The 25,646-nt window shown below is 42.2% G+C and overlaps 1 long non-coding RNA gene and 1 pseudogene across 4 annotated transcripts in view; both read right to left on the bottom strand.

Moving 5' to 3' along the window:
- Nucleotides 1–450: 450 nt before the first annotated feature.
- On the bottom strand, nt 451–630 carry LOC122229312 (annotated as a pseudogene).
- A 4,304-nt stretch (nt 631–4,934) lies between these two features.
- Nucleotides 4,935–25,646, bottom strand: part of LOC122198516 — a 44,347-nt gene continuing 23,635 nt past the window's right edge. Inside the window, exons 4-6 of one of the 4 annotated variants that reach the window (XR_006193027.1) lie at nt 18,464–18,660; nt 16,589–16,689; nt 15,765–15,833 (exon numbers count right to left, since the gene is read on the bottom strand). This is a non-coding gene — a long non-coding RNA (uncharacterized LOC122198516). Of the gene's footprint in view, nt 5,055–15,753; nt 15,834–16,588; nt 16,690–16,721; nt 16,876–18,463; nt 18,661–25,646 lie in introns of those variants that run through there. The other 3 variants (XR_006193029.1, XR_006193026.1, XR_006193028.1) reach the window with 3 other exon arrangements.

The raw sequence follows: 25,646 nt of genomic DNA, 5'->3' as shown, positions 1-25,646 counted from the left end.
ATCTGGATGACCAAAAGCTTTTCCATATGGAGCTCTCTTCTTGAAAAACTTATAGTACTGAGAATCAGAACAGAAAGCTTGATTTCTTTGGGCAGTTGACTCTCTAGAATAAGGGTAGAGGAAAGGACTGAGCTCTCTTTGCCTGGTTCCTGTCACAAAGTCACTGGTAAGAGGAGTCCTCCTCTCTGGGGAGGAATCAGAGAGGGACCAGATAGACAGTAGAAGCATTTCTTGTACTGAGTGCCCACCACATGGAGGGAGATATCAATTAGGGCCTGATAACCATTGTTCTATGAAAACCTAGAGACAACCAAGTGGGAAAGTGATGAAAAATGTAAACTGGATTCTGTTTTTCCAGGTTCATAATTTATTGTACAAACTGATTATCACATGGTGAGTTGACATTAGCTTGTCCAGGCATGGGAACTTAACAGATGAGGTACCTACTGTTTAGAGTTCATATGTGGCTTTCATAGCTGGAGGTTTTTTAGACCTTAACTTCAAGTATAAAACTACCAAAGCAATGCCACTGCATGTGGCCAGTACACAATTCATTCTCCCTGTGGGAGTATTGGACTATTTTTTAATACCAGTGAAATGGAATTGGGCATCAGTTTCTGGTACTGCCATGATTTCAATCTCGCAAAAGACACAGATTCTGCAGCCCATACACAGCTACCTCTTGGCCCAGCTGGAAGAAGCCCTGTAAACTGGATTCTGTGGGTCTCAATATGGACACACTCTGCCTTCCCAGTATTGATGTTTTAAAAAGTATCAGATTGTCCTGCATCTGGAGGAATATATAGTGGTGTTCTTATCACACATACATACATACACACACACACACACACACACACACACCCTTCTGACTATGACATTGCAGATAGAGTCTACAAAAGTGATCGTAATCTATGCAAGCTTTTTATTTTTTTATTTTTTTAATATGAAATTTATTGTCAAATTGGTTTCCTTACAACACCCAGTGCTCATCCCAACAGTTGCCCTCCTCAATGCCCATCACCCACTTTCCTCTCCCTCCCACCCCCCATCAACCCTCAGTTTATTCTCAGTTTTTAAGAGTCTCCTATGGTTTGCCTCCCTCCCTCTCTAACTTTTTTTTCCCCTTCCCCTCCCCCATGGTCTTCTGTTAAGTTTCTCAAGATCCACATAGGAGTGAAAACATATGGTATCTGTCTTTCTCCGTATGACTTATTTCACTTAGCATAACACTCTCCAGTTCCATCCATGTTGTTACAAAAGGCCATATTTCATTCTTTATCATTGACAAGTAGTATTCCACTGTATATATAAACCACAACTTCTTTATCCATTCATCAGCTGATGGACATTTACTCTCTTTCCATAATTTGGCTATTGTTGAAAGTGGTGCTATAAACATTGGGGTACAAGTGCCCCTATGCATCAGTACTCCTGTATCCCTTGGGTAAATTCCTAGCAGTGCTATTGCTGGGTCATAGGGTAGGTCTATTTTTAATTTTTTGAGGAACCTCCCCACTGTTTTCCCGAGTGGCTGCACCAGTTTGCATTCCCACCAACAGTGCAAGAGGGTTCCCGTTTCTCCACATCCTCTCCAGCATCTATAGTCTCCTGATTTGTTCATTTTAGCTACTCTGGTTGGCATGAGGTGATATCTTAGTGTGGTTTTGATTTGTATTTCCCTGATGAGGAGTGATGTTGAGCATCTTTTCATGAGCTTGTTGGCCATCTGGATGTCTTCTTTAGAGAAGTGTTTATAGAAGCTTTTTATATTATAGGTCTTCTCCAACCCTGAGACATCTTGTGTAATCTGGCTACAGGTGAGAAATTCTTATGGGACCTGTCAGAGAGTAAGCTTTGCCTTTCCCTCTGCTCTGTGGGGTCTTTTTCCAGGGGCCTTGGGGATATCCAGACTTTACCCTGATACCACTGACTTCCAGTTTCTCCATTGGTTGTGAGCTAATGCAGCTTAAGGTGGCTGATCAGCAGACTTTATGAGGGGTGGCATTCCGTAAGGTGTCTTTACAAAGTTTCCTTCAGTGCATATTCCCCTGGTTTTCATTTAGAAAATGTGGAAATATTCTGCCCTTATCAAACTACTGGTATCCTGCCTGCTACAGCATTGTAGGCCAGAGAAGCCTTGAACGGTGTGGTTGAGCTGCTTTCCAGACTTAGCCCTTAACTCTAGATGTATTACAGAGAAAATTCCCTAGAACTTCATATCCTCTTGGAACAATGAAAGGGCTATAACTCTTTCCACAGACTCTTAGTTTAATGTGAAAGACAACACCTAGTTGGTTACTGATATGCTTTTTGGGACATGAATTTGAATCCTGTGGAATTTCTCTTATGCAAGTTGGGTCATGGTATCAGTCTCCTTCCACTAGCCTCAAAAGTCATCTTCTGTCACAAAACAATCTAGAATCTCTTCTGAGTCTAATTATGTTTGGATTATAATTTTTAAAGCTTGGGAGTTTAATTAAAACCAAAATGGGAGTGCACTTTACATGTTATTGGTTGGAGCCCTTCTGATTAATTGCATTAGATTGTTAGTACCTCCAGAAGATTTTCTTATTTTATTGACGTAAGCCTGGACTTTACAGGCAAACTCAGTGTTTGCCTGTTCATCTATTTAACAGCTGTTTAGTGAACGCCCACTGCGTAGTAGGCTCTGTGCTGGGCATGGAGGATAAATGCACACTCAAGGAGTGGAATGAAGAGAAAGGCACACTGGCCAAACATTACAGTGTAATGAGCAATGCAATGGTGGTTTACTAGAAACAGTGGAAGGATGGGAGAGATGTCGAAGGCAGCCTGGGTGAGTCATGAAGCACTTGAGCTAAACTTGAAGAATGATACGGGGTTTTCAAGAAGACACAAAGGCAAAGAGCCTTCCAGGCAGAATGGAAGGCTTAGAGAACATGGCATTTTGGGGAAGTTCAGTATTGGAACACCAAGGGCAAAGGAAGCAGGGGGTGAGGCCTACAGTTGGCCAGATACTGCTCTTACTGCTATATATTAATTCTCTTGCTTAATTTTGACAACACTATGGAGGTGGTTCAACAGAGGAGAAAACTGAGCCTTAGAAGGATTGTATAACTTGCTCAGGATTACTGACCTAGTAGTTGTTAGGGTTCAGATTTGACCCCCATGTAGAAGCGACATTCATCACTATACAAAACTGCCTCCTTATGTTTATCTTCATGCTTCAGCTCACAGACAAACTTGGTTTTCAGTCCCAACAAGTAGCTGCTGAAGTCCCTGTTTTCACTGGAAATACTTTGTCTACAAGGTCAGCAAAGACAGCTGGTGTATGGAATGCAGCCATTTTACATGATCACTCCTTGACTAAAAGAAATGCAGTTCAAACCCCATTCCTCCAAACATGACAATTGCTATGTGGCAAAGCTTCAAGCTCAAATCTGAGGCTCAATAATTATCAGCTAATCAAGTTGTAGTGCCACCAAAATTCAGGCATACCCTTAAAGTAGCTTCTGCAGGGTTTGAGTTGTCGAGGAAGTTTTGGAGAGAGCTGTTTGAAAGTAGAGGAGTGAGCGTGTTTATTAAAAAAGCATGAGAAAAACAAGCATTAGGGCTTTTACCACTGGGCTTCCTGGGAGGCTCCATTCTCCTGATACCTGAGGCCATGCATGAAGGGCCAGCTTGGAATGATGGAAATGCCGGAGGATCTGCAGTCTTAGATCTTAACTTCCGTCACGTCAGACCCCGTTGGAGTTTGGGCAAGAAACTTCCTCATTTTGATTTCCATGCTTGCATAGAAGAGTGGCTCAATGTCCTGCTTCTGGGGCCAACTGGGTGTGCTCGGGCAAGATGCACAACTCTGTGCTGGTTTCATAGCTGTAAATCAGGGATAGAAATAGTTTCTACCTCGCAGGCTGTTGGGAGAGTAACTGAGCCCAGGCGTAGAGGATCTTAGAATGGTGTTGACAGAGAAAGCACAAGTCACATGAGCTTTCATTACTGTTGTTTTGTTCTAGTTCTGGACTTCCTTCCTCCATCCAAGGCGAAGTGATCATTTCTGCAGAAAATCATTCTTCTTTCTCTTTAAAATTTTTTTCTACTTAAGGAAGGCAAACTTAAACTTCTTTGTGTTGTAGTACACTTGCCAACGTTGCATCGACCTCCAGCCTGGGCATAGCATGTCCAGCACTTTGTTTGCTGCAGATCCTCAAGACCAATGGGAATCCATTTTGTTCAGACAAACAATGGTGACCTTTTCTCCTGTTTGCTCTGTGGCAAAAATTATTGTCTTTTTGCCATAACCAAACATGATGATCTTTGTATAATGGAAAAACAAATATCAGTGAACTTTTTATTTGTTTCTTTCGATGAGGAAAAACCTATTTTAAGTTGGCAAATTCCACTGGAAATAAATCATATTGCTATAGAAACCATGCACAATTACCCCTGAAATGTGGTTGCTATATATGTTCTTTAAAGGCACATGCGTGAAGCATTATATTTTAGCACGTATTGACTTTCAATTCTGTTTCCATAGTGTTAGACAAGGACCCGTCTGCTGACTGCTTCTCTGTTCAGCCTTTTAGGATTCCTTGCTATCTTTGGGATGTGAAATCATGTGGTGAAAACCACAAAAATCTTGTGATTAGTTCTGGCTATGCTACTTCTGTCCATGTGTCCTGGGGAAGGTTTTCCAATCTTTCTGATCCAATAAATTTATACATTCTCTAGACTATAAAAATAATGATAATGTCTCATAAGGTCTGAGTGAAGATAAGTGAGATGAAGTGATATCTGCATAGGTACTTAATGCTTTCTAAAATGCTGTATAAAGGTGAAACAGTTTTGCTTTCAGAAAACCTACCCACTGAATAAATTACATATCCCAAGTAATGTTTGGAGTTCCTGTATTTTTCTTAGAGTTCGGTTATGACAAGTTGAAGATGTGTGAATCCATACAGGAGGAATGCAGACCTACTTGGGGTAAGAATCCAGCAACATTACTCACTATCTATGTAATCTTGGGCAGGCAGCATAACCTAGAGAGGTTATGCTTTACTTTCTTCCTCTTCAAACTGAAAAAATAAAATAAAATGCATATCCAGTGTTATTGAATAGATTAGAAAAAATTTACGTGTCAAACACAGCTCTTGACAGGTAGTAAGCACTTAAAAATGGGACTTGCATGAAATAATGACGTTGTGCCCAAGCTGACACCATTAAACAAATTCCCAACTACTCGGCAATTTGGAACTTGTTCTACCAAAGGGAATACCATCTGTCAGCACCTGGAGATTCTTATCAATTCTTGAAGAACATTTGTTTGGAGATAACAACTACTCATGGGTTCTGCCACAAACGTTTAGTGAGCATCTATTAAGTGCATGGATCAGCAAGGTGAAATGGCTATTTTCTTTCCTTTGCTTCCTTTCCTCCCCTGCCCTTCCTGTCCCTTCTCTTTCCTTCTTTTTTTTTTTCCACTCCTTTTCTTCTCTTCTTTTCTGCCTCTGTTTTAAGGACAATGGAATGCCAGTGGAAGAGCAAATCATTCATTTAGAACTGGCAAATCTCTCAGACTGTTATGCCAGGAGACTCATTTGAAGTTTATGGCACTGAGGTAACAACACGGGCCTCTGGATGGCTGGCAGGTCTGAATGTTGCCTCAAAATTCCTTTATGAGAAGCAGCTGAGCATTTCTTGAGTTTTGTCTAAGGAGAAAATTTGCGAGATGATGCAGTAGAGTCAATAATGTCTTCCAGAAAGGATATGTGGAGATGAATTTGGAATAATGTTCTTCTTCATAAGGAAAGTAGATGAGAATAAATTTTTCACTGCATAGAGTGAATGCAGAATCCCAGGAACTCAGATACAATATAGTATCTGTTGAGTGTATAAACTGACCAATGAGGAAAAAAGGAAGAAGTGTTTATGAAAGTAAAAGTTGGAAGATGAGAAGGAAAGATCACTCAAAGTTCCCCATATCTGAGATAAAGATTTCCACCGTGGGCAGAGAGGAATGGCTGGAGGTAAGATTTCATCATTACAGATTACATCATTGCTCTGAGCAAAATACCCCATATCTGCTTACCTTTTCCTTCTTAAATCACAGCTTCTAGGTTTCCTCCTAATACAACCTTTCTGCACTGCACCTGCTCAGTCAGAAACACACACACACACACACACACACACACCCAGCTCCTATTCCTCTATGCCTGAAACCCTACTACTGAACAATCAGAGACCCAACAATAAACCACAGAGTTCCAACAGAACTTGACTACCTAACTTTGGTTTGCCAGGCAATTCTTTTTGTGTCCTGAATATTCCCATCCAACTGGTTTTATATCAAGATCAAGGCCTGATGGGGAATTCTAAGGGACTCATCTTCTCAACTCCCACCCATTTCCTAGAGACCCTCTGTGCAGAGTGGTTTCATGAACTTGACCTGCTGAACTCAAGGGAAGAGGTGTTCAGGTAACAGCTACAGGTATGAAATGTGCCAAAGGAGTAGGTTTCCGAATTGGGGTGAGCCAGGATGGAGCTAAGATGTAAGCCAGGGGGTCAAAAATGGCAGAGTCAATCACTAGACAGCCAAGAGCTGGATGGGATGTTGAAGCTGGTGGTCAAAGGGAGCTGAGGAAAAAGGAGGAGTTGGCATCAAGCCCACACAATGTAAACAGCCTTAAAGGCAGGAGAAAACACAAAATTCTTGTATTGGTTTCTTCATTTATTTGTTTTAAAATCTATGAGTATGAACTGAAGCAGAGCTTACCTCAACCTATAGGCATTTTGGTTTTTGTTCTGTTCTGTTCTGTTTTGTTTTGTTTTCTGGAATAGGAATCTTTGATCGGTCACCATAGATGTGGCCAGTCTAGGCCCTGGGAGTTCAGATGGTGGCACGGTGTAGCAGTCTGGGCATCACTCAGCTCTCGATTTGAGTGCTAACTCGGCCATTTGTTCCTGTGTCAACTTTGGCAAGTAGTTTAGCTGGCTCCAGATCTCAGTCTCTTTATTTTAAAGTTGGAGTAGTAATAGGTATTCATAGGATGGTTGGGAGGCCCGAATGAGATGAAATGTGTGACACGTCCGAAACAAGGGATGTCCCCAATATGTGGCAGCTGCTTATGATTGTTGTTGAAGTCTACTGCATCTCGCAGACTTTGGCAGAGACCTTCCCATGAATTGGTTCTCTTGGCTTTGGAAGGGAGTCGAGGGAACCGAGGGCAACCTTGAGTTCACGCGAGTTACTCTGGCCCAAGGGCACGTCATGGAGTTGGAGATTAGACTATCTGCCATGGCTTTGTAGGAGTGGCAGTTGGCCCTGCTTCCTACAGCTCTGCCTCAGGAACAACAGGGCCTACAAAAGTGAGCCGCATCAAAGACTCCCATCTTGTGGAGAGCTATAGCCCCATTGTGGTCTGACTTCTTGCCCTTTGCCTTTTTCCTTTTATTTTTATTATTTTTTTAAATGTTTATTCATTTGTGAGAGACAGAGCGTGAGTGGGGGAGGGGCAGAGAGAGAGGGAGACACGGAATCCGAAGGAGGCTCCAGGCTCTGAGCTGTCAGCACAGAGCCCGACTTGGGGTTGGAATTCACGGTGAGATCATGACCTGAGCCGAAGTCCGATACTTAACCAGCTGAGCCACCCAGGCGCCCTGCTTTTTTCCGTTTAGACACACATGCCCCTGGCTGCCTGATGAGAGTTTGAGGAGCTCAGAGCAACAATGTAGTCTGTAATGATGAAATCTTACCTCCAGCCATTCCTCTCTGCCCACGGTGGAAATCTCTATCTCAGGTACAATACTCTGAAATGGCCGTGTTCCCGTTTCTTTTTTCTTTAAAAAAAATCTTTTTTAATATTTATTTATTTTTGAGAGAGAGAGACACACACAGTGCAGGTGGGGGAGGGTCAGAAAGAGAGGGAGAGAATGACACAGAATCTGAAGCGGGCTCCAAGGCTCTAAGCTGTCAGCACAGAGCCCTACGTGGGCCTCGAGCTCACAAATGATGAGATCAGACCTGAGCCGAAGTTAGATGCTTAACCAACTCAGCCACCCAGGCACCAACTGTGTTCCCATTTCAAGTCCTTTTTATACTAGATAAATTCCGGGTTCATTATTGTCTATCTGCCGAATGAAATGAAAGGAAAATATCTTAAATCATGTTTTTAGGGTCTTCTTATAAAATGGAATCCTTTTAGACTTGTAGAGCCAAATGAGCAAACCACTGCCACCGAAAAACAGCAAAAAGAAAGTAAGGGCTTTAGATTCCTTAGCAGACCATGGTCAGATCTGGATCAGGCTGGACAAAATGATGAGAAATGAATGCAGAATATAACGGACATAGTGTGGCTTTCCTGTGTGATAGGTGATAGGCCCTTGGGAGCTGATGAGACCCCACTCAAGGCTAGGGTGTCAGGTGCAGAAAGCCAGGGGCTAGTTCCCTATTCCCAACAGGCAGTATTAACTACCAGACCTCAGACGCTAGGGAGTTGCACCCACTTATTCATGTGTGTCCTCGATGCTGGTAGTTTGCTGGTCTGTTAGAGGGCTAAGAATATTGGTTGTCCTTCTAGCCCACCCATTTTTTGAGAGAGAGCGAGAAAGAGAGAGAGCGTGAGCAGGGGAGGGGCAGAGAGAGAGGGAGAGAGAGAATCTTAATCCGATTCCATGCTCAGCACAGAGCCCGATGTGGGGCTCAACATGGGACTCCACGCAGGGCTCGATCTCACAACCATGAGACCACGACCTGAGTCAAAATCAAGAGCTGGACGCTTAACCAACTGAGTCACCCAGGTACCCCTCATCCAACCTTCCAATCACAGTCCAACCTTCACAGGCTGGCCTAGCTCACAACAAGAAAGACCTGGGGGTACATTCTTGCTCTGCTAGTTCACGATCTATGATCACGGGCAAGTTTCTCATCTGTAAAGCAACACACATTTCAAAGGGTTTTTCTGAGCATTTAATGACGCCAAGGAAGCGTATAGAATGCCAGACAAGTATACACTCAGTAACTTCATATATTCCCACCTATTCCACAGGAAAGCGGCTGGAATGGCACTAAGCCTCATCTATAAATTAATAATACCCATGTTGCTGATTCTAAGATACGCGTTTGCATTTTTTAAGAGATTTTTTTTAACATTTATTTATTTTTGAGACAGAGAGAGACAGAGCATGAACGGGGGAGGGGCAGAGAGAGAAGGAGACACAGAATCGGAAGCAGGCTCCAGGCTCTGAGCCATCAGCACAGAGCCCGACGTGGGGCTCGAACTCACGGACCGTGAGATCGTGACCTGAGCTGAAGTCGGACGCTTAACCGACTGAGCCACCCAGGCCCCCCACGCATTTGCATTTTAATGTCTTGTAACTGGCGGCACCTACAGTCTTGGGCAGCCAGAGGGAAGGTGTCCCATGGGTGTTATTACACTGGTGCCAACTGTGTCCACAGACCACTTGGGGGAGTCTCTCTGAAATATGTAGGTATCACATGACACCATCCTTAGGCCACACTGCTAGAAGCAGAGGAAGAGCCGGAGCTCGGCTCTACAGACATGTTCTGTGAGTGTGAACTGACCCTCTAGAAGGTCCCTGACTAGCGACACTTGAGACGCAGACTCAGCCAACAATAGAATGGAGAGGAAGCCAGGGAACCCACAGAAAGAGACAGAGAACGGAAGCCACCTGCCAGTAGAAGCCAAGATCAAAGAAGCAGAGACCCAGAAACAAAGTAGCAAAGGGATAAGAAAAGCAGGAAGAGAAAGAAGCAAAGATGGAGGCTATCTGAAACAGCCCAATTTACTCCCATCTAACCTAGAGCTGGGATTCAGTGTAATGCATTTCTCAACTTTGCGTTACTTAGGAGATTTTTACAAGGGAATAAAGACACTTTTTAGCTGGTTCTTTATAACTTTCTTTTCTAGTCAACTGATTCGGTGGTCTTTTTTCTTAAAGTATCCTTATAAAACGTGTAGAGATTAGACTTAGAGCCAATTATAATGCCCGAGGCAATTAAATAAAACAATCAAAACATTTTCCCAGCTGCAATTCACAATAGCCAGAAACACACTGTACAGACTACATTTAATTCTCAGCAAATTGTCTTAGGCAGTGATTCTCTTGCTTATGAATTTTGAGAAATGGTTATTTCTCTTAACATATTGCATATTTACTATAATTAAAAGCAGATACATTTTGTTCTCAGTTTAAGCTTCCAAAAGTACAGTCTGTATTATGTTGGTGCTATATTTAATGTTTGCAACACATTTATAATTAAACCTATGTATACTTTGTATATATAACTCTACATTTTAATATAATTATATGTGTGTGTCTATATGTACATATATAATGTATACGCATCTTAGTATAAGACAGAAGGGAGAAACCCACTGAATAATACCACAGGCCAGGCATTGAACTAAGTTTTATTTATTTATTTATTTATTTATTTATTTATTCATTTATGTACTTACTTATTTATGTATTTATTTACGTTTTATTCCTTTTTTGAGAGAAAGAGAAAGAGTGACAGAGCGCGAGCCAGGGAGGGGCAGAGGGAGAGGAAGACACAGATTCTGAAATGGGTTCTAGGCTCTGAGCTGTGAACACAGAGCCTGACAGGGGGCTCAAACCCATGAACTGTGAGATCATGACCTGAGTCGAAGTCGGACGTTTAACCGACTGAGCCACCCAGGCACCCTGGTATTTTATATTTATTATTTTAGTATTCACAAAAGTCACAGGAGATAAATTTACCTTTTACAGCAATTTTCGTTGTTCTCTTGATTTCCGGAAAATCGCTTTCCAGGTCTTTTAGAAGCCATTTCTGAGGGACAAAAAAGATCGTGGCAGATTCTTAAAGCTGCTACCACCCTTTGCAGGTGTCCCCAACTGTCTAGGAAGAAACAGGCCAATGGGTATGTCTTTGAGTTATTGTAATGATTTGCTTAATTCTAAGCAGGACTAAATTGGAACCAATTACCTGGAGAAGGAAGGTACAATATATCATTATCAACTCCTGGCATCATTCAATTACCTGTTTCCTTTATAATTAGATACTTTCAAGCGTGTGGTTTTTTTTTTACTTTAAGTAGGTCTGCCTTTTCTAATCAATTTACATGTTCTCTATACAGAGACACATAACAAATAAAAGATGTGCTAAGTATTGTTGGGATCGGAGGTGGTAAGGCATACACAGGAGCATAATACATATTTCCTGTCTTCAGGAAACTTTAGTCAGGCTAGAAATATATAACCACAGGGGGGAATGGTCTTTAATTCAAGACAGTCTTTGCTATGATATAAGGCGGCTTAAAGCAATAAATAAGTCCTGAGGAACGAAAAGGTATCCATCAGGAGCCTGGTAGGAAGAAGGTGTTAGGTTCAAATTGGGAATTACAGGAGACTTTCCTTTTTTAAAAAGGCTATTTACCAAGGTAAACGTTGGGTGGAACAGAACCACAAAGAGTTCAGTATTTAGAGAGTAAGAGGGCCCACCCATGGCACTCGTTTCCTGGGGCTCAGAGCAGGGTGAGGGGTGGAAAGTGGATCTGAAGGGGCAAACAGAAGGCTCTAGCCCTGAAAGTCGCCGAAAGAGTAAAACTAGACCTCAGCTTTAAAATAATAGAAATCGAATATATAGAAGTAAGAGGAGAGATGAGGATGAACACTATTCAGAGTGAGCATAGGACATAAAGCTTCAGATCTGGGAATATGCATGCTCTGGGGCGACCAAGGACAGGGGGAATTGGGCATAAGATTACAAAATAGTTTGGAGCCAAATTGTGAAGGCCTTGAATGTCAAGCCAAGGAGTTTGTACCTGATCCTGAGGACAATATCCTGAGTGTTTTAAAATCAGTAATGAAGCCAGCATCTTAGGAAGATTAATCTATATCGATAGGGAAACTGGTTTGGAAGGAAGAGGCAGAGTGACAGAATATTCATCGTAGATATGTAACAGCCCCGTGTGAAGTGATGGAAAACAGAGGGAATGAGAACGTGAAGAAACATATGAGACATAATGAAGAAAGCACAAGGCTGAAAACCTGCCTCTGGGATGTTCTTTCTTCCCAAATGGTAATCCTGATTGAAAGGCACCATCAGCAAGTCAGGGCAAACGTCCTGTGCAAGCTGACAAGGTGGTCATCAAGCTGGACTCACAAATGTAGAGCTGGTTGGAGTGTGGAAAAGGCTTGACTTGGACCCCGAAGATGTGATTTGAATCACTGCTCTGCCATGTATGAGCTGGATGTCCTTGAGCAGACCACCCGGCCTCCAGCTCACATCCTCTCAAAGTGAGACACTAACACCTGTGGTGTTAGGGCGGCTGTGAGAACTTGGTCAGGGAGATTTGCGGATCGCAGAGAACTACACTGGGTAAGGACCACAGTGGAGGGTTACTGTCACGCCCAGTCCCTCTGAATGCCTTGTCCCTCTGGGCAGGACAAGAGGAGAGGAAGTAGACTCTTGCCAAAACATTAATTTCAATCCTTCCTTGCCGAAGCTGCTGTGTGATCAAATTTGATTACTATAAACCTCAGCCCCCCCGGTTATCTCTCCACTGCTGGGCAAGAGAGTGCACCTTATCTGACAAGGTGTGTGTGTGTGTGTGTGTGTGTGTGTGTGTGTGCGTATGTGTGTTTTAATCTTGGTTTATTTTCATTCTCTCAGCCCATGACCCCAAAAAGTTTTTTCTCTTGTTTCCCTGAGCTTGTCACTAATGCTAGTTTTGGCTGAAGATAATTTCTCCTAATATTTAGTACTTTTTGGCCTGAGTATTTAGCAATATGTTGAAATACAGATTACGAGCAGTGAGCCCATTTAAATAAAATGCATGTGAAAATTAGTTGTTTTTACAGTTTCAAGGTTTGCATGTAGGCATTTCTATGGATTTCGATGCAGGCACCTCTATGGATTTCCAAATGAAACTGCATTTTTAGGCAATTTTTATAGGTAATTCATTTTCTTCCCATCACAGAGATGTAAAGATCTGATAATAGTGATAAAATAACATGGCCACACTGAGAGGTAGATGTTAAGTAGCTGGCTAGTCTCACTCACCAGCTAAGGCTCAAAACCATTAAGTCCAAATTCATGTTTTCACAAATTATAAATGAAATGGAATTCTATGGTTGGCTTTGAATAATTGAAACCATTACTTTAATCCCGCTAGGGCCAGGGATACCCTCTACCTGATTCCAATGGATTGGCAATAATTTTGGGGCGTAATGCAGAAAGTGGTAGTTTATAGCAGAAAATCTGAGTCTCACTGCCCTGATTTTTCTGTATTTCTCAATGGTTGAAATTTTCTGTATTTCTCAATGGTTGAAACACTTAATTCATAAATATTATCAAAGCCCCTGTTAGGTCCATTGACTGTGCTAGATGCTTGGGAAGAAAGGTAAAGCCTTACAAGATATGATTCCTCTCTTGTAAGTGCTTAGTGGGGACACAAGACCCATGTGGTGGTGATGAATGACTGTCTTCTGCCTCACCTCAGTCTGCAGTCACACCCTAGACCTAGCCGTTTACTGCTTCCCACTCTCAGGCTACTGACCCAATCTTTCCAGGCCACTTCCTCCAGTACTCCAACACCAACAATTATTCATCCTCACCAGGACCTATAATCCATCCTTTTCTGTGTCCCTCACCCCCCTACTCAGCTAATGTTTCATGGCCCAACATTAACAATCTCTCACTTGCATTCACTACCTTTATTCACATTCCCTTTGTTGCTTTTCCTTCTGTTCCTTCCTCACATATGCCAGGTAAAACCCTGCTTAAGTCCAAACTCCGTCTTACTCATCACTGGCACCCCAGCAGCTGATGGGAGTGGGAGGGAATGTCCACAGTCACACTGATAAGTCTCAGATTCAACTCATGATTCCCAGCCTCAGTGGGCCCTTCAAGCTGCTGGCCATCCTTCTGCATTGTTAAGATCCATTCAAGTCTCTGCTTGCTTAGATAACCATTTCACATGTTCTCTTCTCTCTTTGAGCCTCCAGGGCCTCCTCCATCCTTTTACCTCCCTTTCCCTCCAGTTCAGTGGAGGGAAAACCAGAAACTCTCAGAAGAGAACCTCCCTATCCTCCCAACTCCCAAATCCCCCAACTAACTGTATCTGTGCCTAAATGTCCTGCTTTCTTCCGTGTTGCTCTGGATGATGGGGTTGGACTCCCATCTGAAGCCAAATCCTTCCACTGCGTTCTTGTTTCCATCCCTTCTTGCCTAGCCACAAACATATTTCCAGAAATTACCTCTTCTCTTTCCTGATCTACAATATTTTTTCTCCTTTGGAGTTATTTCCAACAGCATACAAACCTGTGGAATTATCGTCCGTCCTACACAAATAAAACAAAACCTCCCTTGACCGCTCTTTGCCCTGTAGCTACTGTTCTCCTTTATAGCAAATCTCGTATTTCCATCTCCCTTCTCTCCAGTCTTTCTTAAACACACACCGGTAATGCTTTCCTTCTTAACACTGCTCCCCGCCAAAATGGTTTTATCAAGATTTTCAGTGGCCTCCATATTACCAAATACAAGACACAGTTTTCAGTTTTCTTATTATTCAACTTAATGGCAGCATTTTATACAGTGGATTGTTTCTTCTTTCTTCACATACTCTCTTCATTTGGACTCCAGGGCATCATTCTCATTTCCCTGCACTGGCTGCTCCTTCTCAGTCTTCTGTCTCTTCTCATCTTCCCAAGCCCTGAAATTTCTTTCAGTGATCTCCAGTTTCACAGCTTTACATTTAATTTAAACACTTTTGACTCCCAAATTTATGTTTCAAGAGTAGGTTTCTCTCTTTAACTCCGGATTCACATACCCAACTGCCTACTAGCTCTCCAGTTGGTCATCTAATAGGTATATCAGACAAATGCCAAAATGAACACTATTGTTCCTCTACCCTAAATTACTCCTCCCAATCTTCCCCATCCTCCCAGTTGTTCAGAACAAAGAACTTGGAGTCATCCTTGACTCATTTTTTCTCTCACCTCATATTCTCAATCTATCAGAAAATCTTTTTATTCCTTCTTCACAATATATCCAGACTCGACCACTTTTCACCACCTCCATTACTACCATCTTGTCTCTCACCTTTTACTGCAAAAGCCCCTAACTTCATTTCTCCTTCTGTCCTTGTTCCTCTGAAGTCTATTTTCAACACAGCATATGGAGTGAGCCTTTTAAAAATCTAAGTAAAATAATGTAACTTCTCTGCTCAAAACTCTCCCATGGGTTCCCAATTCACTCAAACTAAAAATCAAAGACCTTTTCATAGCACCTTCCAGGTGCTATCCTTCTGACTGAGTCTTCTGTCATTCTCTCTCTGGCTCACTCTGCTCAGCCACACTAGTGTCCTTTCTAGAGCATGCCAGGCTTTCTCCTGCCTCAGGGCCTTTGCACTGGCTAGATCCTTTAATCTGAAATTTCATCCCACAGGTTCTTCATGGCTCTCTGCCTCTACTCCAGAATCACTGAAGTGAGGCCTTTCTTGACCACCTGATATCCTTCCCACTCTGGCACTCCATTTTCTACTTGCCCTACATCTTTTTTCATAGCACTTATCATTTGACATGGTACCTATTTATTGGTTACTAATTATGTCTCTCTCCCTGCTATAATGTAAGCCCAATGAAAGCAGAGACCTTGTTCACAGCCATATTTCCAACATTTAGAACAATGCCTGGTACAAAATATTTACTACAGAAATATTTGTTAAAAAAAAGGATGAGTGAATTAATATATTTGAAAAAAATCTATGACCTTTACTGCTGTTTCAGAGAAGGTAGACTATCACAGACTAAAATTGGAGAAGGCCTTGGTGAGATGGTAAATCCAGATGCTGTGGGGTGGGTAAAATTTTGATAAGGTTAGGGAAAAGCATTCATGTGAGAAAGGGGTTAAAAAGCTAAAAGTTGGGGGGCGCCTGGGTGGCTCAGTCGGTTAAGCATCCGACTTCAGCTCAGGTCACGATCTCACGGTCCGCGAGTTCGAGCCCCGCATCGGGCTCTGGGCTGACAGCTCAGAGCCTGGAGCCTGCTTCCGATTCTGTGTCTCCCTCTCTCTCTGCCCCTCCCCCGTTCATGCTCTGTCTCTCTCTGTCTCTCTCTGTCTCAAAAATAAACGTTAAAAAGCTAAAAGTTGGAAAAAAAAAACTCCAGCTATATTTATTGAGAACCTACCACATGCCAAGTACTTTACATTCATTTTATCATATTATCTTCACAATCACTACGGCAAAGAGGTATTATTACATCTACTTTATAAATGAGAAAACTTTGTTTCAGGGATTTTAAAAAGTAGCTCTCTCCCCAGAATCTATAACTGGTAAATTGTGAGCCATTCTTGCCATTGAGGCTTAGTAAACCAGACTCCATTCTCCTTCTCTTTTTATTTCTTTGTTATCATCAGTATTACCAGTGTGATTTAAGCTCATGCACTCTCCACCTATCAAGTTCCCTCGCTCACTACATGATGAATGATGACCCTTATTGGGACACAATCAAGTGATACATAAGACATAGAGGTTCTAACAAATGCATTCTCAAATTCTTCTCATTAAGCTAACAAAGATTAACCCTCTCTGAGCTTACGTACATTGGAGGTACCACAAACTTCCGGCACTCTAGCCAGCATTAACAAGTCATTTCCCTGGCGATCATCCCAACATGAAGTGTCTGTTTATTCCCTCGCAGAGCCTAAATGGAATATTCCATCATTGGAAAATGCACCCTCAAGTTTAAATTTGAAATCTTTATTCCTATCTGGCACGTTGGTGATATCCTTAACAATTTGGAAGGAAATGCTGCTTCTGCTGCCATCGGCTACGAAATGTTGGAAGCCCACGGTGCTGTTTATCACATTTTCATGAATTCCAGGTGAATCTGACCCAGTGGTTACAAGGAGTGAATATTAAGCTAATTGTTATTCTATTCCCCCAGAATATCTCTGATATGGAAAAAGTAATTGAATCTGAATGGAGTCAGAAATCAAAATAAGATTTTGTTCCCATTGAAATTCATAGAACTGCCAGGGAGGGGAGAAAGGACATTTTTCGTTGTCTTTTACAACGTCCATTGCCTTCAGAATAAAGTAAAAAACAAACAAACAAAAACAAAACGAAACAAAAAACACTTACTGGTTGGTTTTGCTCTGGCAACAAACAATCCCAACATTTCAGTTACGCATAATAGCAAAGGTTTAATTCTTACTCATGTTGTATGTTAGTTATGGATCATTGTGGAGTCAACAGTGGGTTTACTGTGTAGGTCATCTGCATTCCAGAACTTAGCTGGAAAAGCAGTTTCCCCATGGGATAAGCATTTGGTGACAGAGAGAAAAAAGCAAGACAGCTATTAGAAACAAAGAATGGCTCTTAAGGCTTCTACTCAAACATGGCATATGTGGTCGACATGCCCTGGCCAAAACAAATCACATGACCAAGCCTAAGGTCAATGCAGCAGAACTGTATACTCTTCTTCTTTTTTAAAAAATTAAATTAAATTAAATTATTAAATTAAATTAAATTAGAGAGAGAGAGCGCTAGCGAGGAAGAGGGAGAGAATCTTAAGCAGTCTCCATGCTTAGTATGGAGCCTAATGTGGGGCTCAATCCCATGACCCTGCGATCATGACTGAGCTGAAATTGAGAGTCAGATGCTTAACCAACTGAGCCACGTAGGTGCCGCGGAAGTGTGTACTCTTCTAAATGGGGAACTGAAAATCCCATGGCAATATCTGGAGATGTGTACTTTTTTTGCAGGAACGAATAATGGAAAGCTGGGAACCTTAATAAAATCTTCTATACGCTTATCATCTTAGCATTCAAAGCCTACAGTAGAGCCAGCCTCATCTCCCACCATAGCCCTTATTTGTCTGTGTGCTGGACATATCAGCTGGTCTCCTTTCCCCTGAACACCGCATGCTTTCACACTTGCATGTGTGTTTCTTAACTGAAAATGCAATTCCCTCCATTTTCTGCCAACTGAAATTGCTCTTAGCCTGCAAGGTCCAGCTCAAATTTCACCTATTTTATGACACCTTTCTCAATCACCCAGTTAAAATTAAACGCTTCTCTCTTGGAGTTAACAAAGCCGACTGGTTGTACGTCTATCCAGCTCTAATTTTAATCTTACTTGGAAAGTCTGGATAAAAAAACTCCTGGAAGGCAGGACCCAGGAATCCTATTGTGTTAGAGCTATTCTCTAGCCTCTTTGGGGTCAGAGTCTGGACCATAACCAATGCTGCATAAGTTACACTGAGTGACTAAAACCCTACATATTCATCATCAAGCTTATCCATTATGTGAAATTACAAGTCTTTTTTTTTATAGGGGGTATATATGGGCAAACCACATAGAAGAATCTTTGGGTATTTTCTTCAGTCAGAACAGCCATGAAGATTATTCTGTTGGTTTCACAATCTAGACTCTACCAGTTGTGTGTGTGTTTTTTTGTGTGTTTGTGTTCCTTACCTTCCCACGAATAAAGCATTTTGGGCACCATGTTTTTGCAGCAACACTGTTTCCCTTGTCAATGATTGGTTCATTGAGAATTGGTGTTTCTTTTCCTTCTTTTTCATCATCTCACATTTGGCATTCCGTGTGAAGCACTTGTCCATGACTGCTCAAGAAGAGGTGTGGCAGAGAAAGGGCAGACCATGGGAGAGGTGCTGTGATGCAATGGAAAGAGAAGGAGCTTATAACCAGAGAATCTGGGTTTGGGTCTTGTCTTTGCCCCTTACTAGCTTTACGGCCTTAGGTAATTCACTTGACTCTACTGTCCATTCAGTTTCATTATTTGTTTAAAAACTAAAAATGAAAATGAGACAAAAAGAAAGATAAGAAAGGATGTTGTATAAATTATCATGTTTGAGTGTGTTGTATTAGCATGAATGTGTGAACAGAGCCTAATATATTATAAGACCCCAATATTGTCATTGTATGTTTTATGCTTAAAAAAACAATGCTGTGAGACTCCCTCATCTCATAATAGATCATTGGTACACTTGGTGTAATTACCCAAATGGACTTGATGTATCACCAGTATGAAATGGGCCATTGGTTTCCAACCAACTTAGCTTCCTTGGCCTGATCCCATCTGTTTACCCTTGGGCTTTAATAAATCCATGAGTCAGATGGGTGTGTGGACATGGCAGAGAAAAACCAAGGATAATAATCCTAAGTTTCTACTTCCTGGGGAGAAAGCCAGATTTTACTGGGAAGTTGGGAAGAGATTTACAGGCTCCTGACCCTCCAGGTCAGTTATGTAACAGCTGCCCACCCCACTTGGTGGTCAAAATATGAAACATCCATGATCAGAGAACCAAACTCTCACTTTCAAAATATTCTTTTCTTCTTCCCACTCAATAGATGTGCTGGATTTTATGAAGGAAGTCTGGAAGGACCTTTGAATATATTGACATTGTATGCAAAACGTTGTTCTTATGTCCTGAGTATGGGCAGAAGATTATAGGTTTTATCAGATTTCAGAGGATATTTCATATTTTATTTATATTTCATATTATATATAAATAAATATTTCGTATATATGAATATGTATATATATATATGCACGCACACATATCCTGTTGGTTCTCTATATATGTTGTAATTTGTAGAGATGAAGATAGATAGATAGATTTAGAAGTAAGGAGGGAGAAAGGGGAAGAGAAAGAGAGATTTTAAGGAATTCATTTTTGTCACTGTGGAGGCTTAGTGAATCCAAAATCTAATGGGATAGGTTGGCAGGCTGGAGACTCAGGGAAGAGTTGTAGTTCAAACCCAAAGGCAGTCTGTGGGCAGAATTTCTTCTTTCTTGGGGAAGGTAAGTCTTTGCTTTATTTTAAAAAAAATTTTTTTTAACGTTTATTTATTTTTGAGACAGAGAGACACAGAGCATGAACGGGGGAGGGGCAGAGAGAGAGGGAGACACAGAATTGGAAGCAGGCTCCAGGCTCTGAGCCATCAGCCCAGACCCCGACGCAGGGCTCGAACTCACGGACCGCGAGAGTGCCCAGGCGCCCCAAGTCTTTGCTTTATTAAAGTCTTCAACTGACTAGACCTTCAACTGCCTAGATTAGGCTCACTTACGTTATGGAGAGCAATCTACTTTACTCAAAGTCTACCAATTTAAGTGTTGATTTTATGCATAACACCTTCAGAGAAACATTCAGAATAATTGGCCATTCAGTCAATATTGGGCACCAGGGCCTGGCCAGGTTGATACATAAAATTAACCATCACAGTAATATAAAACAGAAAATAGCCCATTGTCATGAAAAGCAGGAACAGAGAACAAAAAGAAACCTTTGAAAACATCTAGTCTGCCCTTCCCCACCTTGCAGGTAAGAAAACCAAGGCTCAGAGATTACACATCTCTTTAGCCAGAACGCTGGAGCTAGATCACAGGTCTCTGACTCTATGGCTGCCTAATTCATGTTGATTAATTCAACATGAGATACAATGTAATGCCCTTCTATGAAAATCAGGCAGGGTCAAGTTTAGATTTGGGTTATTTGTGTGGCAGTTACAAAGCACATTGCAACTAGACCCAAGTTTCCTTCTTAACACGATATAAAAAAATATTTGTGACAATAACAACATAAGTGGGATGGAGCGCATTAGGAAAAGAATTTTTGGTATACTATTGAAGCTAAATCAATATTAATTCAGCCCAGATTGTTATACATTTAAGATGTTAACTGCAACCTGCCTTTTCTGAGGTTGCCCAAGCCATGCATTTGGTCTAAATGTAAAATAAAAAATTGAATGTTTCAGTGGGAAATGATGCCTTGTCTAAGGCACAGCCTTCTGGGTTGTCTGATTCTGATTCCATGGGAGGTATTTCACTCAGAAAATTGTAGATAACTGATAGCAATGCAAAATAATTCTTGTCTATAAACATGCAAATGGATTTTGTCCAGGAGGGGGACCAGCCTCCAAGAAAAGGGTTTTGCCTCCATTTGCACATTAATTTCAACATTCTTTTACTTTATATAAATTTGGAGCAGAAATTTGTGCTTCTTTGACTTCTTTAATCCAGTTATAACATCTGCCTGGTTCTCTCACTTAATTAATGAGTCAAATAAAATCTTTAACACATGTTCATTTTATGGCTCTATGAGAGACATAATTTTGCCCTTTTTGGGGAAAATTATCCTTTAATGAATGTCATGTCTTTTCCAGCACATAAAAAGGATGCTCTGCTGGAGGAAAATCAACCCTCTGCACAGTATCCATTCAGCTCCATTCTGCTCTAAATTCTCACATTGAAAAAAAAAATGTTCAATTAGGGTTTCACAGAGTTTGCCGCATTAAAATCTGGGAAAAAAATAGAAGTGGAAATGGAGATGCTGGCAGCAAAAGAAAATAGGTTGGGGAAGAGATGGACGAGCACACGGATTTCTTAACCACTTGGTAAAGGATCTGGGAAATTAGGCAAGCCTGGGAGAAGGTAGATAGAGGAAAATAGGATAAATAGTGGCTCAGAGCAATTGCCTGTGAGATCCGCCCAAACCATCAGTTATCCTACTAAAGAGCTGCTTTCCTCCACCCCCACACTCCACATAAACTTCCAAAATGGGTTATTAGCAAATGTTTGAAGCTCCATTCATCTCAAAACGCTTTAGTCTGCACCAAAGTCTGGGCTCCACCCCTCCTAGGAAACAGCTAGGGAGCATCTGGGTGGGAAGTGTTCAAGAAGAGGACTGAAAGGTGGAAAAGGAAGGGACTCAGGCAAATCTCTGTTCTGAGGTCAGTTCTGAGGTCTTTTCATCCTCCTCTGTTTACTCTGTAGCGTGGGTCCCCCAAAGCCTTATATGCATGTTGGGTTAAGGAGAGAGAGGCAAATGGATGTGCAGGACCTACTCCCCAAGCTAAACCTGGGACCCTCAGCTCTGCTTTGCCCAGGGAGTCTGAACTGCTTCCATGATGTCTCTGCTCCGGAAGTTCTCCTATTGTGTTTGTCTCTGAGCTCCCAGCTTCTGGATGGCTTTGCTGGATATCTGTCGCCATGGCTACTACTTTTTCTAACAATGACTCCACCATCAGCTCCATTATCTGTTTGGCTACTTGTTTGTGGGTCTGTCTGGCTGCTCATTCCTTCCAGACAGTAGAGCTTTCATTTGACTCCAAAGGATGCCTCACTCCTTAACTCCTCACCACCCTCTCTGATGAGGAATATGGGAGAAGCTCCTGGGGGTTGAGCCACAGTTTACTTTTCTTACTCTATCCCCTAAGTCCTCATCTCTAGTCCAGATCCTCATCATCTCTCTTCTGGGGCATGTAACAATATTCTAAGCAAATTGCATTAACTTGTGGAAATAAATGGATCCCAAAGTGTTGATGGTTTAGCACAATACAAATTTCTTTCTTGTTACAAGGTTGATGGGGAAGCTTTCTCTGGCACAATATTTCAAAGACATTGAGTGATGTAGACTTATCTGTGTTCAATATGTGGCCCTCAAGGGCTCTCTGGGTATGAACACTCTAGTTTTCAGAAAAGGGGAACAAGAATGGAAAAACATGCATGGGAGTCCTTTCTGTGTCAGGAATGGAGAAGGCACACCTCCTGTCTGCCCTCATTCTCTCAGAATAAACAGTCATGTGGCCACACCTAAGTTCAAGTAAGTCTGGGAAACAGACCAAGTGTGTGCCCAGAGAAGGAGAGAGGGGTGGAAGTTGGGGGGTGGCAGTGGTGGTCTCCACCATGAAGTTTCCTGCCTCCAGTCCTTTGTACCAACCCCTTTGTGAGAGGTTGAACATGCAGAGTCCCACAACTAGTGAGTAGTAAAGCCATCATCAAGCCCCAGGTTGGTGGACTCTGAATCCCCATGCTTCTGCTAAACCTCTCAGCCTCCCATAGCAGCTTTCCCTCCCATCCCATCTTCACCTCTTCCTTGTTTTCCTCTTTTTTTCTTTAAAGTTTATTTATTTATTTTGAGAAAGAGAGAGGGAGCCAGAGAATCTAAAGCAGGATCTGCACTGTCAGCAGAGAGCCTGACATGTGGCTTGAACTCATGAACCATGAGATCATGACCTAAGCCCAAATCAAGAGTTGGATGCTTCATCTTAATGACTGAGCCACCCAGGCACCCCCACCCCCCTTTCTTTCTTCTTTAAATCTCACTACATTCCCCAGAGTGGGGAGACATAATAAGGGACATAATACATTCTTCCTCCTTCGCTCAACAGAAGCTTGGTGTGGGTATGAAAATCTTTTTTCTTTCCCACAGCTTCTCAGCTGCTTCCTTCCCAGGCCTCTTTCCACGGTTTCACCACTGTGTTCTCAGCTTTGCAAACCCCAAGTATAGCTCTACCCCAGGGAACTGCTAGAATGATCTGCCCATCATCTGTCCCCTTCGAGGACCAGGCGTCTCCCTCCTCTGTTACTGCTTGCCTCTGCTCTTCCCCAGCTTCTGGTTTGTTGGTCAAAGCCAGTCACAAGGCCAGTCCAGATTTCATGTGTTCATGTAGGAATGGAAATAGACTCCACCTCTTGATGTCAGCAGTGGCAAAGAATTTGTAGCTACCTTTAATCAGCCACAAATGCAATAAAAATGAATGATAATAAACATTGCATAGTGCTTTGGAATTATGGCATTTTTTTTAAAGTTTATTTTATTTTTGAGACAGAGAGAGACAGAGCATGAACGGGGGAGGGTCAGAGAGAGGGAGACACAGAATCGGAAGCAGGCTCCAGGCACTGAGCCATCAGCCCAGAGCCCGACACGGGGCTCGAACTCACAGACCGCGAGATCGTGACCTGAGCCGAAGTCAGACGCTCAACCGACTGAGCCACCCAGGTGCCCCTGGCATTTTTTAATACACATTGTCTCATTTGAAAAGGATAGTCTTTATTTTTTCTCCTTTTTCCACATGGGAAAAAACCATGACATGGTGGAATTAGGTGTCTTACCCAATGTCACTTGTCTAGGAAGTGACAGAAAAGGGGCTTGTATGAGGTCTCCTGGCTGTTTATCTCATGCTTTCCCCCATACTTCTCATTGCCTAGTTCTAGCCATAAGGGAACATGCAAGAGAAGGCTTTTATTTCCCATTTGCATTTATTGTAGCAACCTCAAATAAAAATGCTAAACAGCTAGTGAAAGAGTGAAGAGCTATGAAAAATAGACTGAGCAAACAGATGGACTGAAACACATATTTATGACCCTAAATTGTGACTTCTAGGCTTCACTGAAACTATGTTGAATGTTAAGTAAGAGGCAAAGCCCCAAGCAAGCTATTAACCACCCTGTGCTATGTATATGGCTTACATTTATCAAAGAAATGATTACAGACATTTCAACGATGGAATCTTATAGGAGAGGAAGGGTGGATCTGGGCAAGGTGTCCCTTGAGCTGATGACCCACCAAATTAAGTGCAAGCATATAAATCTTGGTTTGTTATTCTGAAATAGCATCTTAGTGCCAGGATGGGGACATGCTAACCACTTTAGCTGACAGAGAGAAAAGAAAGAATACACGAGGAAGGACGTGAAGGAGGCAGGAAGAGACAGTGAGGCAGCTTAGAGAAGTCCAGATCTCACTGAGCTAGCCACTCATTCTGCCCTTCCCTCAGCCATAGTGAGGACATAGCTCTGCAAAAGGCTGCCCTGGATAGTTGAGCAGGTTGTTCTGTAGAAGGGCACCCAGCAGAGGGTTAAGTGGTAGCCGAAATCCCGCCTGCACTCCACTTGCCAACTATGCATTGTGGGAATGCTATGCCTACTCAGAGTGGGAAAGGAGAGGTCCCTGTTTAACTCAAAAGGTATGTCTCTTTCCCAGTGTCATGTACTTGGAGGATGTCTTTTTCTAGTTTGCCACAAATGTGCCTTATATGCTACCAGAAGCCCTGCCCCAGCAGCAGATGAGCTGCTTACTGCAAAGTAGCCTTTGATTCCATGAATTAAAAGGCCATGCTCCAGGGATGCTCTTTCGGAAACCTGTCATCTTTGACCTTGACTCTCATAAGAATCACAGTGACCTCACAGCATGAAAACCGCATAGACTGTATGGGGTTATTCCATTGGCTTTTCCATGGGCCAATGGACAGGTCACTTAGGTTTTCTGTTTCTCTCCTTCCTGTCTCTGAAATGAAGAAGTTGAATCAAGCGACACTGGTATCCCTTCCTGGTTATAACATGTTGTGGCTCAGAATTCTGTCAATGGCAACAAGTCTAGGAGTGGGTCAGACTTGAAAGTCAGTCTGGGCTTTTCTCTGGATAACTTTACTTATCTTCTTCTGTTTGGTCACTTTGTTAGTCTTGACTAACACTGTGCTCAGAGGACTACAGGTATCCAGAGAAAAGAGATTGCAGTTTGAGATAAAGACTACTAAATACTAGCAAACAGTAAGCCTTTTCCTCTCTCTCAGTTCCTCAGTTCACTTTTTGGTCTAAATGCATGCATATACATGTATGTGCACACACCCGTGCGTGCATGCACACATGCATGCACATGCATACACATGCTGAGCTTGGCATGGGCTTCCCTCATTTCAAAGCATAAACAATAAGCGAGCATGTCCCACATATAATCATTTAATGCACTCTAATCTGTTTCTCTAAAACCCAGAAGCAACTAAAGTGCAGACAATCCCTGCCCAGGGCATTCTATTCACATATTTCCATGCACGATTTTGGAAGGAAGTAGTTCAT

This window comes from Panthera leo, chromosome C2 (assembly GCF_018350215.1).
Source record: "Panthera leo isolate Ple1 chromosome C2, P.leo_Ple1_pat1.1, whole genome shotgun sequence".
NCBI classification, from domain to species: Eukaryota; Metazoa; Chordata; class Mammalia; order Carnivora; family Felidae; genus Panthera; species Panthera leo.
Note: the sequence above shows the minus strand (reverse complement) of the source record. Positions and strands in the feature narration are given on the sequence as shown.